The sequence below is a fragment of the Triticum aestivum genome, chromosome 5D, assembly GCF_018294505.1.
Source record: "Triticum aestivum cultivar Chinese Spring chromosome 5D, IWGSC CS RefSeq v2.1, whole genome shotgun sequence".
NCBI classification, from domain to species: Eukaryota; Viridiplantae; Streptophyta; class Magnoliopsida; order Poales; family Poaceae; genus Triticum; species Triticum aestivum.
Window position 1 is genome coordinate 504,643,300 of NC_057808.1, and position 15,114 is coordinate 504,658,413.

Sequence of the window (15,114 nt, forward strand, 5' to 3'; positions counted from 1 at the left end):
GGATGCCCAGTCAAAGGCAAGGAGATGAAGTCATCGACCGAGAGGCTTAGTTACCGTGATGCCGTCGAGCTCGGCTAATGTCGAGGCACCGCCAACGGCGGGCGTGCGCGTGCAACTGACGGAGGGGCCGCTTGCTGGCGAGGTGCCGGCCGGCGTACACCCAGGTGCATTAAGCTCCAATGCCCGTGCCGGTGCCGGAGACACGAATACCGCCTCCGCCGGAGACACCAATGGCGCCGCCTGCGCGTTGTGCGAGTTGCTGGCCGTGAAGCTGGGAACCGGGGGAGGCCCCTGTTGGCCGCCCGCAATCCACGTCGTCAGCCCCTGAATCAAGGTAGGCACAATGGCGGTGAGCGTCGTTCCCAGTTGTTGTTGCACTTGCTCTTGGACAATCTCCGGAATCCGCGCCACTTGTGCCTTGAGTTCTTGAACCTCGCGCGACTGGCTTTCCGAGCTGGTCTTTTTCTCCTTTCGCCCACCAGCGGTATAGTATGACGACCATTTTGTGGACAAGCCTTTGCCGGCCACACGACCAGCTGACGACGGCTTACTGAGCTTATCCTTGTTTTTCATTACGTTCAACGCCCTATTTAAAGGGGTGTCAAAAGGGGAGCTCTGAGATGACCCCGCGCTACTGCTTTCAGCCTCCTGCGGAAGGAATGTGAACCATTTAGAAATTTGGCTTCATTAACTAGAATGCAACCATATATGTAGCTAATTACGCGGGGGTGTATTCCTTACCAGAACTTTCTCAAGCGCCTTGGTCTTCGGATCCGTGGTAAGCTCCTTTGTTACCGGGTCCTCCTTGTACCGGGCCCTGATAAAGTTCCTGGTCTGCTTGTCAGGGAATTTCTCGAAGCGGGGCGGTAGGCCTTGCTCGGCACGCTCCGCGTCCTCCTTGTCCCATATAGGCTCCGCCACTCTATAACCGCCGGGACCGAGTTGGTGGACCCCTAAGTTCAACTGCCGCATTTCTTTCCCCCACTGACTTGATTCGGAGGTTGCGCTGCTCTCGCACTTGATCTTGAACTCCTTGTAGTCATCTTCGCTCATCAAAGGATATTTCGCCTTGATCTTCTCATAACTATCACCTTTTTCAATCATTGCCTTCACCGTGCTTCTCCATGTAGACAGGGCCGTGCTCATCCTCGTGAGGGCGGCACTGTTCACTTTATTCCCTGAGAGGCGTGTGTTTGCAAACTCATTGGGGAACTTGTATCGTTCGTGCAGCTTCGTGAAGAGGAGGCAGCGCAAATTCCCTCGGTCCTTATGCCTTAGGTTCTCGGTGTTGATCGAGGCGGTGCTCCGAAGAATGCACCCGAGCTGAACCGAGTACCCCTTGACTACATGTTTGGGCGCCGTTGGATGCCCGTCGGAGTTCACTTCAGTAAATTCCTCCTTGACGGTGCCGAGCACGTTCGGGCGCCGGTCCTTCCGTTGCCTCTTTGGTTGGCTGCCATCTGTGCGTGCGCCGCCATCATCAGTGGTGGCATCCTCGGCGGCACCATCAGTGGTGTCATCCCCGACGCCACTAGGGGTTGTGTAGTCAGGATCGGTTTCTTCCGCGGCGTCCTCATAGCGGTGAGGTTCTTCCTCCATCTCCTGGGACAGCTCCCAGAATTGCTTGCCGCCCGAACCGCTGGCCTCATCGTTGTGGGCCATGTTTCGCTCTAAATAGGAAAAAAGTTTGGTCAAAAAGTTGGTTATTGCCAAGGAACAAGATCTCTAAGTTGACCAAATAACCTAATTCTCGAGGAATGTGTCCAGAAAGTTGGTTGCTGCAAAGATACAAGGCTGTGAGTTTGGTCAAATTGCCTATGCTATTTGGGATGGAACCTGTTAGTGTGTTGTAGCAAACAAACAACTCCTCTAAGTTCTCAAGATAACCTAGTTGTCGAGGGATGTGTCCAGAAAATTGGTTGATGTCAAGACACATGATGATTAATTTTTGTTTCGGTTGAGAATCGGGCACCTTCTAGGTCAAAAAAATTGGGCATGGCCTTTGCTAATTTTCTTGACCTAGGAGTGCCCCATTCTCAACCGAAACGGAAATTAATCAACATTTCAGGAGAAAGGGCTCATTTCAGAAGTTGACAAAATTCAGTGAGATTGACCACAGAAAGATTGCATCCTTTGTTATTGACCACAGAAAGATTGCATCACAGTTTACAAAGTTCAGAAGATCTACAGTAGCAGCAACATCGCTATGACATATCATGGCTTTATACAACATTTGCAAAACAAGATTGCATCCTTTGTTATTGGTTTCCTTGCAATGAGATTGACCACAGAAAGGTCAATTTTCAATTTCTGAAGTCACCGCAAATAAAGAAATCAAGGTCATTTGAAAATACAACACAGTATCCTTACATTGCATCACACGAACAGAATAAGTCAGACAAATGAGTGCTTCAACATAATTGATGGAAACTACACAGGCAGTACAAACAACCTACAACATGTTGTCTAGATGCTTATAGTCACAGTAGTCTTACTTTGCTATAATGCTCAAGAAAAGAAGCATCATTGACAGACTTCCATCCCACTATCTTCCCTCAAATCAAGATTAGACTACTTGAAGTAATCAAATAATTTCGAAATAGATTAACCAGTGCTATAGGCATACAAGTACTAGAACACACACCAGGCAGTTTTTATAATATTATCAGAAAACCCACATAGTGGTTTCAGTTAGGTAGCAGAGTGTTTGGAGTACTGTCAATTAAGCCAGGTAGCATCAAGTTGTGCATCTGATCATATAAAATAGGATAGGGTTAATTATTCAGATCATCTATGTTTGGAGTACTGAAACTCAATTAAACTAGTTAAATGGAGTTCATCTACTCACTAGCAGTACTACTAACTGGCAGTAAACAAGTTAAGCTACTCACTACAGTACTGGCTACTCACTTAAGCTAGCTAGAAGCTACAAGTTAAACACATTTGTAGCACTGAGAAATAATGCAACTAGCGGCAAGGAGTATAATGGCAATCATGTAGCAATCATGTCCTTCCCTTCATATATTCATGATATAAATGGATTGTTCTACCTAGTATGTTGTTGGAAATTCAGTTGCTTTTTCATTAGGACTGGCAACAACACTAGCACTGTTTTACAATGTGAGGCATGAACTGTTCCCTCTTCTAATTATCTTGTATCTGACAGTAGCAAAAATCTAGACTAAATTCTAGCATCTGATCTACACAAGAACACCTCAAGAATATTCAGATTCACAATTCCGAACAACACAATTTAAAAAGACGGCACAGGATGGCACCGACGGCCTGGAAGTGATCCATGGAAGAACTCACCTTGATGGACGCGGTCGCAGAAGAGGTCGTAGACGGCGGCGGAGCAGAGACGAGGTCGCAGACGCGGTCGTGGTGCTCCGGTGGACGCCGGCGTCGAGGAGGCTGCGGGCGGCGATCCGGAGGAAGGGGCCCGTGATGTCGTCGGCGTCCTTGGCCGCCTTCTTGACCTTTCGAGCAGAAGAAGGCACGGGTGGTGAGAGGAGGAGGAGGAGAAGCTAGGGGGATGGGGAAGGGAGGGAGGGGACGTACGTGCTGGGGCGGGGGTGGAGTCCGGCGGGGGTCGGGGCGGCGGCGTCGAGGCAGCGCAAGACCACAGCGGCGGACGACGTGCAGGCGCGGCGGACGGAGGGGGCGGAGCAAGGGGGCGGCGGCGTACGGTTGGGGTCGAGGAGTGGGGGATCTGGCGAGCGAGGGAGGGAGGGAGGCGACAGTGCGAGGGGAACAAGTATAAAAATTCTAATGGCGCACCTCCCCCTGGTGCGCCATAAGTACGTCGATTCTAATGGCGCACCTCCCCCTGGTGCGCCATTAGAATTTTGTTTTACTTACTAGCCCGACTGGTCAGGTTATATCCCACCTAACCCTATCTCCATCAGAACACGCCCACTAGCCCGACTGGTCAGCACGTAGCACACACACTAGGAGGTCCTGGGTTCGATTCCCAGGCTCCCCAATTTTTTTATGCATTTAAAATGCTGTTTGATATTTATTTGTGTTCAAATATGTTCAAACTTGTTTAAATCATAATAGTAATATTTTTTTATAAAAACAGTATAAAAACACTAGGAGCAGGCCGGGGAGGGTGCGGGGGAGAGAGGGTGCGGGGGGTCGTCGGCGACGGCCGGTGGAGCGGGAGAGGGTGCGGTGGGTCGTCGGCGGCGGTGGAGTGGGGGAGGGTGCGGGCCGGGGGTCGGCGGCGGCGGCTGGTGGAGCGGGGGAGGGTGCGGGGGGTCGGCTGCGGCGGCCAGTGGAGCGGGGGAGATGGTGCGAGATCGAGTGTCCATGAAATTTAAAAACATTCATGAGTTCAAAAAGTGCTCATGAAATACAATCGAGAAATGAAGGCTACAATTTAAATATAATCGATCTTAGCTAGCTATCTGTTCACAATCTTCTTGCCCTTATTTTTCGTAAATGGAGTTCTTCTCTTGAACGGACGTCCTTTAGGTAGGGTGGTCCTGCTTCTTCTTGTGGTGTATGCTGATACTTCATCGTCGTCGTCATGTTCCATCTTCGGGTCGCCGTACTTGTCGAAGTCTTGCTCATTGGCGACTCCATCCATTCCGATGATCTTCCTTTTGCCTCTCCTCACGACAACACGACTGGGCTTTGATGGGTCGGTAATGAAGAAGCATTGGTCCACTTGGGAAGCCAGTACCCATGGCTCATTTTTCGCGGTGACGTTCGCGCCTGCAGTCTTGGATTTGGCTTCGGGTATAACCATGGTGGTGAAATACCGGTCTTCTTTTATGACGCTCTTGGCCCATCTGACACGGAACATCGGGACCTTCTCTTCAGCGTAGCTCAGCTCCCAGATCTCCTCGATCCTTCCGTAGTATCTATCCTTGTCGTTACCGGTGTAGGATTCCATCGTTACCCCGGAGTTCTGATAACCATCGCTCTTCATGTCCTTGTCCTCGGTGTAGAATGTGTAGCCGTTGATATCGTATGCCTCATACGTCATCAGGTTGTGATCGGCGCCCTGTGACAAGGCGAATATGAGTTGTTCTTCCGCGGAAGAATCCTCATGTAAAGGGTACGACAGAAGCTTCTGCTTGAACCAACGCGTGAAACATGAGTTGTGCTCTTTGATTATATCTCCGTCTGTCCTCTGTTGGCCTCGGTCATTGTACGTCTTCTCAATAAACGTTTTGTGCTCTACCATCCAAGGATCGACCACGTTTATGTGTTGTAGCGCGACTAGGTTTGCTCTTTCAAAGTCGGCGAGTCGACCATCGAAGTCGACATGCATTTCGCGGCGACCCTCACGGTGACCCCATCCAGCGAGCCTGCCGAGGTGCCTGTTGACGGGCAGACCAATGGGGTTCTCGATGCCTAGATAATTCGTGCAGTAGGAGATGCACTCTTCGGTCAGAAAGCCCCTGGCTATGCTTCCCTCTGGGCGTGACATGTTGCGAACGTATCCTTTGATGACACCATTCATCCTTTCGAACGGCATCATGGTTTGCAGGAACGTCGGCCCGAGTTGGATGATATCCTCCACGATATGGACCAGCAGATGCACCATAACATCGAAGAATGCGGGAGGGAAGTACATCTCAAGCTCGCATAGTATCACCACGATCTCTTCCTGTAGCCTTCTGAGTTGCCTCACGCCAACCGACTTCCGAGAGATGACGTCGAAAAAGTTGCATAGGCCAAATAGCGTTTCACGGACGTGCGCGTCCATGATCCCACGGATTGCAACTGGAAGTATCTGCGTCATCAGCATGTGACAGTCGTGAGACTTCATCCCACTGAACTTCTGCTTCACTGAGTCTAGGTATCTGCTTATCTTCCCCGCGTAACCGTAAGGAAGTTTTACTCCTACGAGGCAGGTGAAAAACTGATCGATCTCCTCCTAACTTAGAGTGAAGCACGCGGGAGGGAAGTCATTTCCGGTCTTCTTGGCCTTTTTGCCTTTGCGACGACTTTCCGTGTCCTGCTTCGCCTCATCATCATCATCATCATTAGCGTGAAGCTCCTCCCTGATGCCCATTGATTTCAAGTCTGCCCTTGCTTTCGGCCCATCTTTGGTCCTCTCTGGCATGTTGAGCAGGGTACCAAGCAGACTCTCGCACACGTTCTTCGTGATATGCATGACATCAAGGCTGTGAGGCACACGGTGGATCTTCCAGTACGGCAAGTCCCAGAAAATAGACCTCGTTTTCCATACCTTCAGCAGTGGCTCTGGCGCCTTTCGCTTCTTTCCCGGCTCTGGCGCCTTTTGCTTCTTTCCCGGCAGTGGGCAATCTTTCCAATTTTTCAACAGCTCGTCTATTTCCTCACCGCTCCTCGTACGCGGGCGTCTTCGGGGTTCGGTTTCACCATCGAACAGATCCTTGCGTTTCCTCCACGGGTCATCGTCGCGAAGCCACCTTCGATGTCCCATGAACACGGTTTTCGAAGACCTGGGATCTCTATCTAGCTGGCGATACGTTGTGTCATCCATGCACCTGACACATCCAGAAAATCCGTGGACCACCTGCCCCGCGAGATATCCGAAACCGAGATAGTCGTGCACCGTCGTGAGCAGTGCGGCTCTCATAGGGAAATATTCTTTCTCTGCGGCGTCCCACGTATTGGCTGGCGTTTTCCACAGCGTGTCTAGCTCCTCTTCCAGCAGCCCCAGATACAGATTGATGTCGTTCCCTGGTTGTTTCGGCCCTTCAATTAGCATACTCATGTGAATGTACTTCCTCTTCATGCACAACCAGGGGGGAAGGTTGTACATCCACACAAACACAAGCCAGGTGCTATGTGTGCTTCTCTGGCTGCCAAACGGATTGACTCCATCGGTGCTCGTGCCCAGCACGATGTTCCTTGGATCGTTCCCAAATTCTGGGTGTTCGAAGTTCAACGCTTGCCACTGGCTCCCATCCTTAGGGTGACTCAGCATCTTGTCTTTTTTATTTATCTCCGGATCATTTGCGTCATCTTCTCGCTTCTTCTCCTCCCTATCCGCGTGCCAACGCAGGAGCTTTGCTACCTTAGGGTCCGCAAAATACCGCTGCAGACGAGGAGTGATCGGAAAGTACCACACCACTTTTCGAGGAGCTTTCTTCCTCTTCTTGTATCGAGTGACACCGCACACCGGACATATGGTAGACTCCGTGTGCTCGTCCCGATAAATGATGCAATTGTTCATGCACACATGGTATTTCACGTGCGGTAAATCCAGAGGATACACGATTTTCTTCGCCTCCTCGAAACTGGTCGGGCACTTGTTCCCCTTGGGAAGACGTTCGTGCCAGAATGACATGTTCTCGTCGAAGCATGCGTCGGTCATTTTGTGCTTTACCTTCATCTCCAGAGCCATGAGCGTTACTTTCAGGCGGGTATCCTCGGGCCTGCATCCTTCATACAATGGAGTAACCGCGTCTATCTCCAGTTGATCCAACTTGGCTTTCTCTCGGGCGGCAGCTCTTGCGTTATCCGTCTGCTTGAGAAGCAGCTCTTGAATATGAGGGTCCTGCACCCAGCCCATCGATGGTCCATCGTCGTCTGCTCCGCCGGCATCTTCATCTTCATGATCATGCCCTTCGTCTGCTCCCGCATCTTCCTCACCATCATGTCCGGCATCTTCTACATGATGACTGTGTACAGCATCACCGTCGTGATCATGTCCTAGAGATTCTTCGTCTTCTCGCCCGCCCGAGCCGCGGTGGTTGTCTTGCTGCCCATCCTCATTTCTTGCCCGACCCCCATGGACGACTTCATAGTCATCTTCATCACCTTGCCACCGATAGCCATCCATGAAACCACGCAAGAGCAGGTGGTCCCGCACCTGCCCGGAATCCGGGTCCGCAATAAGGCTCTTCAGCTTGCATCTTCGACACGGACATCTTATCTCCGTCTCGTTCTTTTCAAGCATCTCGGCCTTCGCGGAGCTCAAAAACCTATTCACGATGCCTTCGGTCATCGTGCGGACCATGGTCACCTGCGGGGTAGAGCAAAACGATATTTTAGAACCAAGAAAAAATTTGGCATGACTTTCCCTAAAAATAGGACCAAAAAGAATGCATAGTGCCAAAATTCTCGCCGAAACGGAAATGAATCAACATTCCGGCAAAATATTGGCAACTATCGCATTTCAAATACCGGTACCTGCAAACACAAACATATATGCAACACCACAAACATATGCAACACTACAAACATACATAGATCTAGCTAGGACATAAAAAGTGCATGTGCACGTTGTTGGAGGGAGAACAACATAAAGATAGCTTCCCCTTACTTACCTATCAAAAAAGGGGCTTTAACCACGTAATTTGGATGAATTTATGGTGCAAATGAGGTGAGGAGGAGGAGGCAGCCGAGACAAGCTTGGAGGAGGGAGGAGAGAATGAAGTGGGGAAAGTGAGTGGGTAGGTGTGGCTGTCCAAAATATCTAGCTCGTCCCAGGTTACTAATGGCGCACCACCACACAATGCGCCATTAGTAACCCTGGTTACTAATGGCGCACCTGCTGGTGGTGCGCCATTAGTAGTTTTGCAAAAAAACACTAATGGCGCACGGGGGAGCAGTGCGCCATTACTAGCTTAAACTAACTAGTAATGGCGCACTGCCCTAGGTGCGCCATTAGTAGTTTTGCAAAAAAGTAAAAAATAAAAAAAATATTTTAGTGGCGCACTATGTTGCTGGTGCGCCATTACTATTTACAACTAGTAATGGCGCACTATGTCCTGGTGCGCCATTAGTATGTCTGGCAAAATAAAATAAAAATTTATTACTAATGGCGCACCGTTTGTCTGGTGCGCCATTAGTGTCTTTCACACTAATGGCGCACCAGCACATGGTGCGCCATTGCTATATAGCAATGGCGCACCACATGTCTGGTGCGCCATTAGTGGCCATTCCATCTATAGCCCTTTTCCTAGTAGTGTGAAGGACACGTAGCAGGAGGGGCCGCCGTTCATGTCTAGTGGAGCGGCGGTCTTGTTCTTGTTAACAGCCACACAAGCAGCGTCTAGGCCGTTGTGGCAGCGCGTGCGGCCGTTGCGACCCAGCATCACCCATTCGGGGAAGACGACGGCAGTCTCTTCCTCCGGCTCCGGCGCGCCTCCGGTGACCATGGAGATGGGGATCGAACTTGCCTCCAAAACCCTAACTCTATGTTCTTGGTGAGGGGAACCGACGGACGGGAAAGAAGGGCGACAGGCCAAGTTATACTACAATATACTACTAGCAGGGCCATCGATCTCAACGGGCCAGGAAACTAGTGGCACAAGCGAACAACGCAGAGGAGTTTCCCGTTCTACTTTTTGGGAAAAGAGAAAAAAAATACTATATAGGGGTCTTTTTTGTTGCCAAAAATACCAAAAAAATACCACCTCATTTTTTTGAGGAGAATCTCCTCTTGTACGTACTACGTATATATTACTCAAACCCCGGAAAGGTTACAATCAAATTTAACAGAGAGATTATTTGTCAAAAAAATGTTTACAGAGAGATTAAACATCGTTTGGACCGGAAGCAATCCACACAGCTGTCTGTCCAGAGATTCTGCCAGTGTGACAAGTGCCATGTGATCACTAAGACACTAACAGAGTTTTGACAACGAGTGTATGACTAAGAGCATCTTTAACAGCTGCGCAACCGCGCGGCGCGCTAAAATAAGTTTACAACGCCAAAATAGCAACTTTTTGCGCCCCGCAGAGCGCTAGCTCCAGCGGCCGCTGCAAAAAATTGCACGCGCACCGCTTCAGCAGAAGCGCTAAAATACAACGCGTGATACACATACGTACGTAAAAATAATCTCTACTCCTAATGTTTCAGTTGGTGAATAGTCTCCGCGGTTTTTTTTTCGCTGGTTAATTTTCGTCTCCCCCCTCCCCACACCCCACGCACGCACTAAAAAACCAGACCGCACGAAACAGCGCTCCTCCCCGATCCCCTCGACTAAACGCCGCTGCCCTCGTGCGATCCCGATCCCCTTGACTAAACGCAGCGTGCGATCCCCTCCCCTCGAGTAAACGCCGCCGATGACCTCCCGGATCTTGTGCGATCTATCTCGCTGCCGCCTACGTCCGGGGTGGCACCGTCCGGGGTCGAGGCCAACATCGGCGTCATCAAGTGCGGACGTCGAGGCCCCCGACTCGTGGGCCGCCGCCGCCATCACTTCACTCCGGGTCAGGGCGTGGCTGTGACCGCCGTGCGGGCAACGAGGAGCGCCGCAAGGGCGTACCGTGGAAGGCCTGGATCAAGGAGGAGTACATGTATACCCCGCGTCAAAATCTCAACTGCAATCCACGAATTAAAGCAGGACTCCCTGATCCGCTGGTTACTCATCTCAGGTTTGTCTCTTCGCATTATTTCTTTCCAGATCGAGCAAGATAAAGTGTGACGTGTGGGAGATTGGCCGGGGAGGATACCGCCGTAGGTGACGCCATGAACCGAGGCTGATGTTGGAGAGCCGCGGCTCTGCTTGGGAGCCGACCGGTGAGAGGCAGCTCTCCGAGGTGGTGTTGCCCGTGGCGGGGATGGACAATCCAGTGGCCGGCCCGCACCCCTGGACGCTCCTGGGGCGGGCCATGATAGTGAGTGTGATGGGTGCTGGAGCAGCATGATGCCAACGACCACGAGCTTTGGGTGCTTAGTGTGTTGGCGAGGCATAGAAGGGATGAGAGCGAGATAGACATGTGTGTGCATGGATTGAGAGAGAGGGAGGGAGAGAGAAGAAGAATTGTGCTGCTGCAGGAACAGGTGTACGTTCTATAACATCTATACTTTAGTTGGAAATGGCAGCTTCACTGAACTGCATCAGTTGTAAGCTTCCCTAAATTCATATATATCTATAAAGTAGGGCACTTCTACCTCCCTGTAGTAATAAAGAAGTATACTGAAAAATTCGTAGATGATTAATACTATTTCGTTTGCAGGTTCAGCCAATTCCTTTGAGGTATTAACAAGTAGCCGAGCTTTTGGTGTCATCTCTACTCAGGGAAATACATGTCAAATCCTCATACAAAATGTTGATCTATTGTTCTTCTAGAATTATAGATTTCCGAATAATTAGATGGCCAGTTATGCAACACAATATTCCCATAGTATTGAAATCTTATGTTCTCCAAAGTGTCCTTCAGCAAATGGCACTTGAACTTAATATGGGATACTCCAAATCTATAAGAGCAGGCTATATCTGATATTTTCTTCATACAAAGTCGGCAGACTTGATTTGTGTTTTCCCCTACTTGTCAATATGATGGCCCGTTGTAAATAAATGAGGCTTGGACATCACTTGTACTTGGGAACTACTTTTCAGTGACAGCTGTATTGACGAAGGTACTCTTTGTTTTCTTAAAGATTGATTTCTTCGGTGGTGTGTGTTTTACTTTACAGTTTTGATAAGATTCCATGGCCAATACACTTTTTTCACAGTTTACAGCAGATTACAGCAGCCTCAAAGGTAAAATGATCTGAATATTTTTTTCACAATACACTGGTAGTACATAGTAATAGCCCTCTTAATAATTTCTATATAGAAGTAAGATCTGAACATTTTGTTGAGTTGTTTTTGCACCAGATCGTTGGCCATTAACGGTTATCTATGGCACTAAAACTTGTTGATCTCAACACATTCACGTCACAACACTTGTTGGCTGAAACATGTGCATTAGCACCAAAGAAGTTGAGGTCAAATTAATGAGGTGATAGCTAAACCCTTATACTGAATATATTTGTGTTTTCTTTTGCTTCAAGTATATAGACATATATTCCTTGATCAAAACTCATCTACACTACTGCCACTAATTTGCTTCAGGTCATCGACTTTAAGATTGATACATATGTTTCTCTTATTATGCAGGAGTTGTGTGATCTGAGGAGAAACTATTCTCTTGCAAATCGGATAGTTGTTGTAGGAATTAAAAGGCACATGATTGTACTGGGATTTTGTTTCTACACGTTCCTCGGCCCTAATGTCTACATGAGGTGTGAGTTCAACGGGTCGAGGAAATCACATTACTATAAAAATGGTAGGTAGAATCACGGTGATTCATGCAAAAGCTACTAAATTTATCATATAACGGATCATATAATTTATCAGCTGCCTCAACGGCTCACACTTTAGCAAGTCTTCATATTTTAAAAAATACAAATGAATTTGATAATTGGATCAAATGCAGTTATATGTCTTTTACTTTGGTTGAATCTAAAATTTTGTTAGAAACATAACGAACCACTTGATATATAAAGCATTGATCTATGCAAAACTGAGAGATGTCGTGTTTTTACAGTTCTTATGATGTCTGATTGAATTTTCTTATCCCACATTTTATTTCAGATGCCGCAGCAAAGAAAATGCTGTCAGCCTTGGACGATCCATTCACTCGATTCTTGAAACCATTACCTTTTTTGAAGCAAGAATAGCTAGCACCCAAGGTGCCCTCGCAGGTGTAGGTTTATCCATTGGCTACCCGTTGGAGCATCACTTGCAGGGCTCTCTGTAATGTCACTTTTTGTAGAAATGACTCTCTAGAGACGCGACATAAGAGCGCAAAAACATTTGACATCAGATCGCTTATGGTAAGACCTAGCTATCATCAATAATTTTAGTCCATTAAATGTGGTCTTAGTGAAAGGGTGTTCCTTTATCATGGTTGAAGGTTGCATGACTTATGCTAGGTGTTTTCATACTTTTCGGTCTCTACTTGACTCTTGCGTACCTACTTTTTTAGTGGCCAGCGATCTTGCACTGATTCTTGCTAGGGGTTCTCAAGGAAATTCAATAGCCTAAAAATGATATGTTTCATTCACCTCTTAATAGTAATACGAGTATTTTGTTTATTTCCTACTCCCTTTTAGTGGTTACTGATTAGTCACTCTTAAAGGTGAATGCACATGCATAATAGGTTTGTCATGGCTGCGTTTTGCGGCCCCTGACTACTGGAAAGTAATCTCCTTTGGATGATTTGTATTTTTTTTATGGAATTTGTACTTAGATAACACATCCAAGGAAGGAAGGAGATTGAGGTCGGCGCCTCCTGAAGGCATGCATGCTTGTCACTGAGAGAGGGAAGGGCATCTCTTTTTTTGGGTTGCAATTTCCACCTTGTTGTTGGGTGAGGTGAGTCATGATTTCTCTCCTCCCGCTTCATTTTTCAGTCCTCTCTAACTTCAGAAATTTCCTAATTTGTTTGATCTATATGTATGTAAAACATTATGATTAGGATCCCTCTATTTGATTAATTTCTAAGTTACTGAATTATAATTTCTGTTTTGTGCTCATGAATTGCATACTTGGAGGTTTATTCGATTTAGAGATAGCCACACACACACACACACACACACACACACACACACACACACACACACACACACATTTGGAGTAGGTGGCTACAACAAATTTTATACTATGATAAGTGTGTGGTTCAGTCAACCAAATTATTGCCTTATATTTTAGTTAAATTTATTGCTGTGATCTATAAGAGAAGCTGCCATTTTGGCAATAGATGCGCGATAAAGTAGTGGTTGGTGTTGGTTTAATCCATTATCAAATGTTTTGCCAATAAAGGAAAATTACCTTCCTCGTACATTTATTGTATTTCTGTTTCATGGTCCAGCTGATTTGTTGTTTGTCATACCTCTTGTGGATAATCAGACATGGGGTGCATGGCAAAATTAGGACAGACTGAAGGCAGCAGATTCCGTGTCGGCCGTGCACTTTGAGGAGGACATTGTCTTTGTATAAGTGCCCTACAATCGTCCCTTTATAGCCACAGATAAGGCCTTCAGGTAGGCTGGACAAAGTGTCATACACTTATGTATCTGTATTTGTGATGATCTTTTTAGCATTCTTAATTGATGACATTTCTGAACGGAGATGATCCTCACCATTTCATAGTTATTTTTCGCACTGTTGTAAGATCAAGTTTCACATTCGAACTTAACTTGTTATCAAATAATTTTGGAACATAATTTTACTTTTACCTGCCCTCCACAGAATCAAAGGTTCAGGAGGACTTTTGTTGCACTAATGCTTCTTCGTTGACCATCTCGCCGTTCTCCCTTGCATATGGATATGGCCGCATAAATCGCACCGATGGATCCAGTCCTTCGCCAGGTCCAACGTGCCTGCACCGGCCTCAAGCACGGGAGACACTATAACCTTGTGATCTAACTGGTTACCACAATCAAATCCATTTTTGCCCATTTAAATTGGTTCGCTCAGTTTTGTTGATAACTGAGTTTCATTGGTTATATATACTGAAGTGTCTTTGTCATTTTGTTTTACAATATATTCTAATTGTCAGGATTTTTGCTACATTTTTGGTGTAGATTTTAGGGACATTACCGTAGTGCTAATGCCTTCCGTGCAGGTTATCCAGTCAGCGCATATTCTGTCTTTTAGCATGTGTATGCTTTGCTCTTGTGCCCATGTAATCGTGACCTGTAATCAGTCCATGATCCTTGTGTGACGTGATCACAGAAGTTGGGCATAACTGCATTGTTACTGAGAAGATGCGAATATTAACTTAGGGATCGGAGCTGAAGCTCTGGCCGATAGCAAAGATATGAAGTCTGAGCTCTGTCTATGTTTGCAAGTATATTGTTGTGACTTCACTCTTGCCCCCGTATTGGGCAGATGCTTCAGAATGGAGTCACTTCTATGTGTATGGCCGCTGTAACCACACAACATGAATTTTCCCCTTTTTTTTATCTGAAATTCTGGCAAGAAACTTGTTGGATTAACTACGATTTTATCCTATTTACTACTAGCATTTATTCTTATCTCAACAAATTGTTGCCGCTATCTAGGACAGTCGGAAGAAGAGGGCTTTGACTGGGAAGCAACATGTTGAAGCAATACCTCTTGTTGAACCACCCAAAACCAAAGTATCCTCTTAGATTGCGAGAGGCCCGTTGTGTTTAGTAAAAGACTTGGTGTAAAATATCCAAAATATTAGGAACCCTATGTATTGGGTAGACCTGAAATACTAATATAAGTGTATCCAACTCTTCCTACGATTCCCTTTCGCCCATGGACGTAAACCATGTCTCTGGCTTTGTAAGTCCAAGGCTCCAAGCTAGGCGTTATTTTTCAAAAAGTTTTCATTGATTTCTAATCGAAATATCTCC

General features: G+C 47.2%; 1 long non-coding RNA gene across 7 annotated transcripts; it reads left to right on the forward strand.

Annotated features, from left to right (window-relative positions):
* The first annotated feature begins 9,912 nt into the window (after positions 1 to 9,912).
* LOC123123260 (uncharacterized) lies at positions 9,913 to 14,671 on the forward strand. 7 transcript variants are annotated; one of them, XR_006460579.1, is made up of 8 exons: positions 9,913 to 11,319; positions 11,416 to 11,443; positions 11,561 to 11,684; positions 11,843 to 12,011; positions 12,320 to 12,561; positions 12,978 to 13,102; positions 13,599 to 13,770; positions 13,979 to 14,671. It is a non-coding gene; the product is annotated as an uncharacterized lncRNA (long non-coding RNA). The 7 variants fall into 7 exon arrangements; XR_006460578.1 differs by having other exon boundaries at positions 9,913 to 11,443; XR_006460575.1 differs by having other exon boundaries at positions 11,416 to 11,684.
* Positions 14,672 to 15,114: the final 443 nt, after the last annotated feature.